Below are 10,733 nucleotides of genomic sequence, written 5' to 3'. Positions count from 1 at the left end.
TAATTAAATGAGGCATGATACACACCCCACAGAAGTCTGTACCACTGACATACACATTCTTCCTAATAAAAAATATTGGAAAATAAATAAATAAAAGGGAAAATTAAATAGAGAAAATTAAATAGAGTAGATATAAGGATATAAGGGGATTAACACAAAGGTAAATGAATAAAGAAGCAAATTAAAAATATACATTTATGTCACATTTTATCAATTAATTCATGCCTACATTTATTTGTAATAGTATTATTGGTACATTTAATGACATACCTATTTATCTATCGAGTCATTTATGTATTTATTTATTTTAGATTTTGACAGGTTCCGTCCTCCATAGTGCTCAGACTGGATGAAAACTGTCTGATCCACTGGTCAAACTGTAAACTTGGCAGAAAAACCTGATCATGTGTCAGTGACTCAGTCAGATGAGGAGTCTTCACTGTAAAACTAAAGACGATCCAGTGAGGACAGCAAACACGGAGCAGATAGACGGTCTACCTGGACGTCATGGATCACCTGTTGGTGCTGCTGCTGCTGCTGCTGTGGAGCTCAGGTAGGACTCTGCTTGAAACATGATGTGTTATTACTCACACATTTATATTGATCTTTAAATCAGAGAACAAACTGATCACACACACCAACATCAAGTTTTTATTCACAGCTTCAGATGCACCGAATCACTAAAATATCATCGTGCACCATACCATGCCTTATCTTAACATCGTTTTCCAGCTAAAGGTTTTAGGGACGATCCAACAGGAATCAACAGCTCTGAAGAAACTTTTGGACTGTTGGTCGGACAAAAAAGACATTTGTAGATGTCAGCTTAAACAGAATCAACAGATTAATCAACTATTAATATAATGGCTAGTTGCAGCTGCAGTTCAGTCTCCTCTCAATGACTCTGCCAAGGTTAACACATTTAACTGGAAATGACACTCTGACAGCATTAATCTGATAGGAACATCTCAGCCCGCCCTGTTTGTCATGGTAACAGAAACCACATTCCTAGAATCTGTGATCTGTCAGCAGCTTCCTGTGAAATCACCAGTTTCGCAGAAATGCAAGTCAGAGAAGTTAACGACTACTACTACAGTTCATAGAGTGTAAATATCATCCTTAATGGACAGAATTTAACAAACGCTAAGGCTGCGTCAAAGAATCTCAAAACAAACCCAAAAAGTTATAAAACAACCACAAAGAGATGTAAAATTACCACAAGTTGTAAAGCCACTACCAAGAAACTGAAAACAACCACAACTAGAATGGCACTCAGAGAGCGCAGACCTCCGCCAAGGTGCGTGACTTTAAAAACAGATCACAGTTCACAGCACCGTGAGGGGGTCGGCTTGTTATTAACACGGTGTGTTTCCGTGTAACGTATCGGCGGATGCCTCTCTCATTCAGCAGCCTTGTTATGTCTGTATAACGTTACACTGCGATGTCTCTCATCCCGTCATCTACCATCATGATCATTATAATAAAAAATAAATAACTTTGGCAGATAAAGTGACATATTAACAGCTTTTATCTCACATGACTGACCGCCAGGCCGGTCTCAAGGCACCCCGCAAGCGGCTCCGTCAAACATCCAAAAATGTACTTAAAACAATAAATATTTGTGTTTTTCTACAGGACTCCAGGCTGAAGAAAATCACAATTCAACAGGTAAATAAAAAAAGAGAAATAAAGTCAAGTCTCATTTGAATTTTTTCTTAAATTCACTCAAATCTTCTTTTACTGACGACTCTCGTTTTTTTTCAGAGTCCGTCAAGTTGGTGGGAGGAGACAGTCGCTGTGCAGGAGCAATGGAGCTGAAACGTCAGGGAGACTGGAGACCAGTGAGAAACTATTACTGGACCCTGAAGGAAGCAGCTGTTGCTTGCAGACAGTTGGACTGTGGCTCTGCTGTTTCTGTAGAAGAGAGAGAGGAGTCCTCGAGCAGATATGTGTGGAGGATCAGCTCTGACTGTGCTCAGTCTGGATCTGCTCTGTGGGAATGTGCAATACCAGATTACTCTAACTCCATCCTGAATCTCAACTGCTCAGGTAGGCCCATCAGTGACATCATCTATGACACACATGCACCAGCTAGAATCACAGCAGACTGTCTCCAGCAGCCATGATGGAGTCTGTTGATCTGCTGCCTCCGTAAATCAGGTGCTGAATGCACCAAGATAAATATCTGTAGATATGAAATAGGTTTGTCAAGGTAGTCAGTGTTACCGGTGTTACACGGTGCTCGGGCACACACCGATTATATTACGTCCCCACCATCCGAATGCATCTGCTCCGTAAGGAGTAAGCTCAGAATAGCAGGAGTCATATTTCACACACACAGGACAAGAGAGAGTTGACAGACAAGACAATGGCGAAGGATTTGGTGTTGAAGCGAAAAGCAAACGCACCTATTTGGCAATATTTCAGATTTAAACCCAAATGCTATGAGGGAACCACAACCCTGCTCAGGTAAGCCTTACAGGGACATCATCTATGACATCATCTATGACAATAATGTACCCAGGTTGAAACACACATGCACCATTTAGAATGGCAGCAGACTGTCTCAGCAGCCATGATGGAGTCTGATGAGTTGTTGCCTCGGTAAATCAGCTGCTGAATGCACCAAGATTTTTATTCTCTCCCTGGTTTCCCATCCATCCCCCTGCCTCTCCTATTGACCCTCTTCTAGAGTCTGACCCTTAAAGGCTATAACTGATAAGTTAAGAACAGACTGGTCTCAGGAAATAGGTGAGGGCAAAGATGATTTGACCTGGGAGGCTATCCAGGTAAGGTCCACCACTCTTCTATTTGTGCCAGACACGGGCTGATTCAGTGCAAAATGATCCACAGGGCACACTGGAACAGGTGATTGCCCAGAGTCAACCCAAATATTGATCCAACATGTATCCGCTGCCACAGAGACCTTGCAAATCTAATTCATGTGTTTTGGTCCTGTCCTTCCCTGACTACATATTGGGAATCTGTATATAATACACTCTTTCAGGTGGCTCTATCCCTCTTGAGCCGTCACCTGACGCTTCTTTATTCGGCGTCAAACTATTAGTGCAGCGTTTTGAAATGGCGCTCCAAATTGACCTTCTTTCGTAAAGCCATGCTCACATTGCAGATAAGACAGACCGAGTTAGAATATGAGGAAACAATAAAATAATCCTTCTCCCAGTTTGAATAAAAATTATATGTTTTTGATCTTTTGGCTTTTGATATTTGTGTTTTGAGCTAACTTAGCTAAAGATGGCATGGACCGCTCTAAACTTCTCCAGTTAGTCACTGTCAATGAGCAGTGAAAAGATGTGTCCTGATGATGAACTGATGTTGGAACTGTTCTGAGTCCAGTTTGAATCATTGAATTGTTGTTTCATGACATCTTTTTATTTTGTGTCTGGTGTCATTTATCTCTCTCTATTTTATCTTCTATCATCTCTCCAGACTCTGTCAGGCTGGTGGATGGGACTAGTCTGTGCTCAGGCAGACTGGAGGTGAAGTCTAACCACTCTAACCAGTGGTGGTCCTCAGTGTGTGAAGCTGACTTTGACCAGCAGGATGCAGAGGTGGTCTGTAGGGAGCTTGGCTGTGGGGCTCCTTCAGTCCTCCAGGGGGTGACTTATGGAGAAGTGGAGGATCCAATGTGGACCAAAGAGTTCCAGTGTGGAGGAACTGAGTCTGCTCTCCTGGACTGTAGAAGCTCAGGCTCAGATAGAAACACCTGCTCACCTGGCAAAGCTGTTGGACTCACCTGCTCAGGTAGAAGAGGAGCTGCAGCTCTGATCTGGTTCATTTCTGTTCTAATGAAACTCACTTTATTCTTTTACTGATGACTCTCTTGTTTCTGTTCAGAGCCTGTCAGGTTGGTGGGAGGATACAGTAGCTGTGCAGGAACACTGGAGCTGAAACATCAGGGAGACTGGAAACCAGTGACTGACCGTTACTGGACCCTGGAGGAAGCAGCTATTGCCTGCAGACAGTTGGACTGTGGCTCTGCTGTTTCTGTAGGACAGATAGGGGAGTTCTTACCCAGATCTGTGTGCTGGATCTGGTTTGACTGTGTTCGGTCTGGAGCTTTTCTGAGGGAGTGTGCAGCATCATATTCCTCGCCAAACATCCTGAATCTCACCTGCTCAGGTAAGCCCATCAGTGACTTCATCTATGACAGTAATGTTTCCAGTATGTTCCTTCCTCCGTTACAGTGACAGTCGGTGGTTTCCATTGGACTGAACTGTAAAGTTATCCAGGACAATGACCTCCTAAAGTGTAGAGAAGTGTATGGCAAGCCGTTTTAACAATTAATAGCTCAGCTTGACTATCCACAATTAACATTAGAGATATCTACAATTACATTTTGACTATTCTTAATTATATTGTGACTAGTCAGAATTCTTATTCCAGATATCTATAACGTCATTGTTACTAGTCAAAACGACAGTTAGAGATATCTGTAATTCAGTTCTGACTATCCTAAATAACAGTGACAGATATCTCAAACCTCATTATGACTAGTCAGAGTTGTTGTCATGATGTTACTCATCAAGGCTTCCCATTGGATATCGGCCCAACAAAGCATCTGAACAGTGTTAGCAGAAGCTTTTGCTAACTTGGATAGTTCGATAAAGTCGGAAAGATATTGACAGATTCAAACTTCGTGGATCAATAACTCATAAGAGAAACATAGTTAAAACACCAACGAGGGCTCTTTCTAACCGTAGTAAGGTATACAACAAGCTACAACCTCATTTTAATCACAACAAGCCGTCCTCCGAGCTGGACACGTAACATCGGTCTCTATGTGCAGCCGGCTGTGAGACGAGTGGTCGGGGACCGCTGTGGATCAGATAGTTAGAAAATGACATGAAATAGAAAGAGCTCATCATCAAGGAATCTGTGGCCAATGAGAGCTTTGTTCACTAGAAAGTTGTGGTAGAAATTTACAGCGTATTGTAGATTTATTGTCTCCAGACACACTTTATAAACCCATACGGCTGCAGTGCAGCGCAATAGTAGGTTTGAGTAGCGTCAACCCCCCCTCCCCCTTCTGACATAATTACAGACATCTGTAACATAATTTCACGTCGTCACAACTCTAATTCTAGATATCTGTAATTATATTTTGACCATCCCTAACTCTAGTTAGAGATATATACAACGTAATTCTGACTAGTCAACATTTCATTTTAGATATCTGAAAAGGACAATGTAGATATCTACAGTTGAGGGGAATTAAAGATATCTCTAACTGGAGTTATGAGTAGTCAGAATAAAATTGTAGATATCTGAAACTGGAATTACGACTAGTCATAATTCAGTTGTGGATATCCGTAATGAGAAGTCCCATACACATGAATGGCAAAAGTAGTTTGAATCGTACTAGTCAAAATGTAATTACAGATATCTAGAATTAGAGTTATGACTAGGCAAAACAACGTTGCAGATATCTCTAATAAATCTCCTATCTAGCTGTTAAATGTTAAAACAGCTTGCCATAGAAGTGGGCTTGTTTCTGAAAACTTCAAAGTTTCCACAGACTGCTGAGCTTCACCTGACAGGACACACCTGTCTGTCTGTAGGCCTTTCCCATTTCCCAGTTTGTACGTCCTCGATTCCTTTCTTCGCCTCCTCTCCTCGCGTCATAGGGTGCGTGCCAAAGCTCTTAATTTTCGTTTCCTCGCTCCTCGCTCCTCGCTTGAACCGGAAGTTGTTCTGGTGCGCCATCTTGAAGACCGTCCCAAAGCCCTTATTTGTGCATCGAGGAGCGAGGAGCGAGGATCGAGGAGGCTTGCCGGAGGAGATATGAGCGAGGATACACCAGTGTATCCTCCACGGAAGTCTTTTACCGACCGACACGCCCCCTTATTGGATATCAGTTACTGATTGGACGCTGCTGCTGATCAGACTGATCTGATAACTTTACCTCTCAACATCACTGGAGTTTTATACCAGAGTGAAAACAGATCACATATTAAACGTTTTATAGTTTAGTTGTCTTCTGATTCTCTATCTAGTTAAAATCTGTGTTAACTGTAGCTCTGAACAGCAGCAGAAGGACCTGCTGTAGATCTGCTTCACACACCGTCAGTGAAGCAGCCTGACACTGAGAGGGGTCTATAACAGCTAGCGATTGCGAGATGAAGCCTCATGAAGCTTTGAAGCTTTCCAGGAAATTGGTTCGGAAAAGGGTTCATTGCTCGAGGCTTCATGTGCTCACGAAACCACCTTGTGGTCAAAGAGTGTAAAACAGGCAGATATGATCTTAACCATGTGATAAGATAAGATCAGATATTCCTTTATTAGTCCAGCAGTGGGGACATTTGCAGTGTACAGCAGCAAAGGGGATAGTGCAAGAAACAAGATGCATAAGCTAACACAGTAAAAAAAGAGCTAAACACAGTGTAACAAAATATGAACCAAGTATAAAGATAGGAAGTATAAAAATAGGAGCAGTATATACAGTATTGACAATAAACAGACTATTAACAAAATTGCACAAGTGGAAAATGATATTGCACAGTGAGAATTGAATGAAAATCCACCTGAAAATATCAGGTTATTGTCAGTTTGTTGGTTTTTGGTGTGTAAGTGTAAGTGCTCTACTGGGAGCAGTGCTGGTTGTGGTCTACTGGGACCACAGATCTGTGATATACTGTATTTTGCGTCAGTAAAGGCTGTTGGGAATGACTATAAACAATGAAAAAAAATCTATTACCATCTAATCAATTTATATCTATATCATATATAATAAAATGTCTATTTAGTAAGTATATTATGAGTATATAAGATACATGTATAATAAACTGTAATTTTTTGGGAGTAATGCATCTTATGTGTGTAAACCAATCCTTTGGTCAATAATTGCATTGTAGTGTAGTGTAATATAATATAATAATTGCAGGAGGGGTAATATTAGTGTTCTGTGTCACTTCTGGAAAGTGGCATTGGTTGAACCAGTGAAGATCTGAACCACTTCATGAACCAGTTACGTGGTATGGCCGGGCAGCGAGGCTTCGGATGTCATCAATGACGTCATTGGTCTAAAACGATACAAGCCTCGATACGCGCATCGCGGAGAACTTCCTGGATTACTCGACACACGCTCCGAAGCCTCGACACAGCACGTAACATCACTAATAACAGCTGACAAACGGGTCTAAAATAACTTTCTTCATTTATTAGAATGATTTGTCTTTTAATGATCTGTTATTTCCCCCGTTAACTTTTATTAATGATACTATTAAAGTCAGAGAGAGAAGGAGAGTCTGTCTGTCAGCAACAAACACCTTTTACATCATTTATCCTCATTTCCATTCAGTCACGTGGCTGATAATTCCTGAATGTCGGGTTTGATATGAGTTACATCATTTACATTTTCCCTTTAGCCTAATAAATAATGTCCAGTGTTCAAAAGACACCATAATCATATTCTGAGTTATTAAATAATTAACTCACAATCAGAATATCAATAACTACAGACGCTAATAATGAATAAATAATATAAAGTTATTGTGCCAGTAGAGATGGTTCCTGGTCCTCTAAGCATGACTCAGTCCACAGTAGAAATACAGACTGCAGCTTGCACTTGTCTTTATTAGTATTAGTACAGTTCAGACATAAACAGCTGTTAAAGCTGTGATCAGCTGCTGCTGTCATCAGAAACGGACGTCGCTTCACGTGACGCTTCAGAGGAAACAACCGTCTCATGTCTCTTCAATCATATTTCCTCGTTTCCTCTCTCCTCGCATGGTTTCCTTGCGTCTCTCCATGCTTCCCTGGTGGGAGGGACTAAGACGCAAGGAAAAGACGCAAGTGAGGGAAACAGGGATGCAATTAAGAGCTTTGGGATGCAGCTTTAGTCCCGCCCACGAGAGATGGAAGCTGAAGAGGCGAGGAAGAGATGCAAATTCTTCATGACCATGTCAGACAATATATTTCCTCTATATCTGAATGTAAAAACAAAAAAGCTGTTAAAACATATAAACCACTGTAAGCTTTAAAGGTCACATATTATGCAAAATGCACTTTTCCATGTCTTTTAAACATCAATATCTGTCCCCAGTGTGTCTACAGGCCACCATAGTATCATAAAAGACCATCCTCTCTCTTTTTCTCCTCCTCTGTTTGTCCGGAAATGGGTGCAGAAAAAAAATTCGCTTTTTTCCTTGTCTTCTGACGTCATTAGAGAGAAATGCAAGCCATATATGGCTTTCCTGTTTCCAGTGAAACAGAACAGCAACCCCCTCCCCCCATACCCCGGCTTGGTAACCCCGCCTACGGAGTAGCCGGCTCAGCAAGCTGCGTCCGCCATTGTTATTTCGACTGTTTACTAGTAAACATGCTGAAAGGACCTAAGAAACCCGCTTGTTCTGTTGTTGGCTGCAATACTCCACACAAAAGCTTGCACCATGTACCCACTTCGGATCATCTGAAGACCCAATGGATGGACTTTATTTTCGCTGGTGCTGTGCCCAGACATGTTCCAAAGTATTTGTTGGTACGTGCAAATCATTTCACAACCGAATGCTTTGTAAATCAGGGTCAGTACCTGGCGGGATACGCTAGTTACCTGAAACTGAATATTGGATCAATACCAACTGTCCGGGATGCATCAGGAGACCCTGAAGCTGTACGTTTTTTATTTTTTCCTTTTTTTATTATACTGTTTATTAGGGCCGGTTTGCTAGACGGCGTTAGCATGCAGTGCGGCTAAACTTGATATATGAATAACATGTTCAACTACGGTCTGAATGCAACAATCATTGCAGCCAAAATCTTGTTGCCAGAGACAGTAAAATACCTTTTCATTTGGATCCAGCCATGACAACACACTTGAAATATTATATAATATAGTATAATAGTATTGTATTTACATGCTGCATCAGCCACCATTGTTTCAGGTCAGTATAAGCCGCATTTTCAGAATTGAAATAAAGTGGAAATCACAAGTTTGTGCTGAGTTTGAAGCACAAACAAATGCCAATTCAGCTTTAGCAGTGTGGTTTGTCAAAAATGTCTTTCTTATTTATGGGTTCAGTGAATCCTTTGTTTTTCTATTCATATATTATGAGAATGGTGTTCTATTGATTGAACATAACAATAAAGGCTTTACAGTATCTGTAAAATGTGTCATGAAATCATGTTTAATATGAACAGTATCTGCTGATGTCAAACTTAGCTACAGTATATACTAAAAAGTAATCACGTTCTTATTTTGGGGCATTATTCTGCAATATCGTGGTGTGTATTATGCCATTCATGGTGTGTGGTGAACAGTGTAATGTAAGGCCCACTGAAGTAATGGAAAGGAAGACTGCATAAAATTTAACATACAGGTATTTATTTTCATGAACAACATTAGCATTTAATTGTACTTTTTGATTAAAATTATGATGATCAAATAAGTAAGAAACCACTTACCGCTCTATCGCCCTTTGGTGCAAAGCACCATATTCAGCCCTGTAAACATTATATGCGTTTTGCATTGTGAACAAATTTAAACATACAGGGTCCAACCCAGGATGTTCAATCATGCAGGAGATGTTGTCCGGCAGCTGCTCCATCCGTCTTTTAACCTAGAGTGAATGACATATGGTAAGCCTCATGGAATGTGAAAAATATGTCTAAACACACAACTAAATATAGCTAATAAAACTGTTACCTGTTGTGTCTCCCAGCAGCAGATATTCTCAGGTTCTGTAGGCATTTTTGCACAATTTCCACATGTGCACCTGAACAAATAAATAAAAAATGTGAGCATTTCAACATGTGAAGCATATGATACTATAAACCTGACAGAAGATGCAAAAAAGCTGAGGTGAATGAGCAGTAAGCTTTTTTCCCCACACATTTTTATCGCACAATATGATAGAATATTCGGGATATATCAAGTAAAATATACCTTACCAATTGAAAAACATGCAACGTACGTAGAGCCTAACGTTCACTAAATTACACAAATTACAAAATTGGTTATTGACCAAATACCTCACAATAACGTTACCTACAGAGCCGTGAAAGTAGCATTAGAGCTGACGTTAGCTACCGTTAGCCTCCGTGCTAACCCATACATAAAGTTACACAACAAGTTGAACTAACCATTGTGAAATGTCTTGCTGCATTCGAGGTGGAAGTGCTGCTGCTGCTGGGGCCTCTTCCTCTTCAGAGTTCGAGTCGGTGTTCGACTCAGGGTCAAACTGAACAGTTATATTCCTAGCTGTTGTCATTATAACATTCATAGTTGTTTACTGTTACCAAGGTATCAAGCCGAGGGGCGGGGGGGATGGGGCGGAGAGCTACAGCCGGTTCCGCAGAGGGGGTGGGGTGCAGCAGCTCATTCTCATTTAAAGCTACAGACACAGAAATCAGCACTTTTGGAAATGGGCTGAAACAGAGGTTATAGAGACATGCTGGAATGCATGATCTGATTGTTTTTTTGAAAAAAAAACTTCAGAGACATGGTTTGGAGGTGTCTGAGACCTATAATAACTAGTTTAAATGGAGTATAATATGTGACCTTTAAAAGATATTTATCTAACTTTGATTTGTTTAATCTTTTTTATTACAACCTTTAGTCCTCCTGGCGTGTTTGTAATTGTAGACTCCAGTTATATACACAAGTGTTTTAAACTTGATAACTGCCTCAATAAAGTTGTTAAAAAACACATGTGCCGAGAAGACTTATGCAAAGTATACACAGATGTAGCGTCGCTTATAGCTCCTTCGGCAAG

At 40.8% G+C, this 10,733-nt stretch overlaps 1 long non-coding RNA gene across 1 annotated transcript; it reads right to left on the bottom strand.

The window, feature by feature from the left end:
• Window positions 1-9,324: 9,324 nt before the first annotated feature.
• On the bottom strand, window positions 9,325-10,501 carry LOC141752039 (uncharacterized). Its single transcript, XR_012590166.1, has 3 exons — window positions 10,102-10,501; window positions 9,665-9,734; window positions 9,325-9,578 (listed from the first exon to the last, which is right to left on the bottom strand). It is a non-coding gene; the product is annotated as an uncharacterized LOC141752039 (long non-coding RNA).
• Window positions 10,502-10,733: the final 232 nt, after the last annotated feature.

Source organism: Sebastes fasciatus, chromosome 15 (genome assembly GCF_043250625.1).
Source record: "Sebastes fasciatus isolate fSebFas1 chromosome 15, fSebFas1.pri, whole genome shotgun sequence".
NCBI classification, from domain to species: Eukaryota; Metazoa; Chordata; class Actinopteri; order Perciformes; family Sebastidae; genus Sebastes; species Sebastes fasciatus.
Note: the sequence above shows the minus strand (reverse complement) of the source record. Positions and strands in the feature narration are given on the sequence as shown.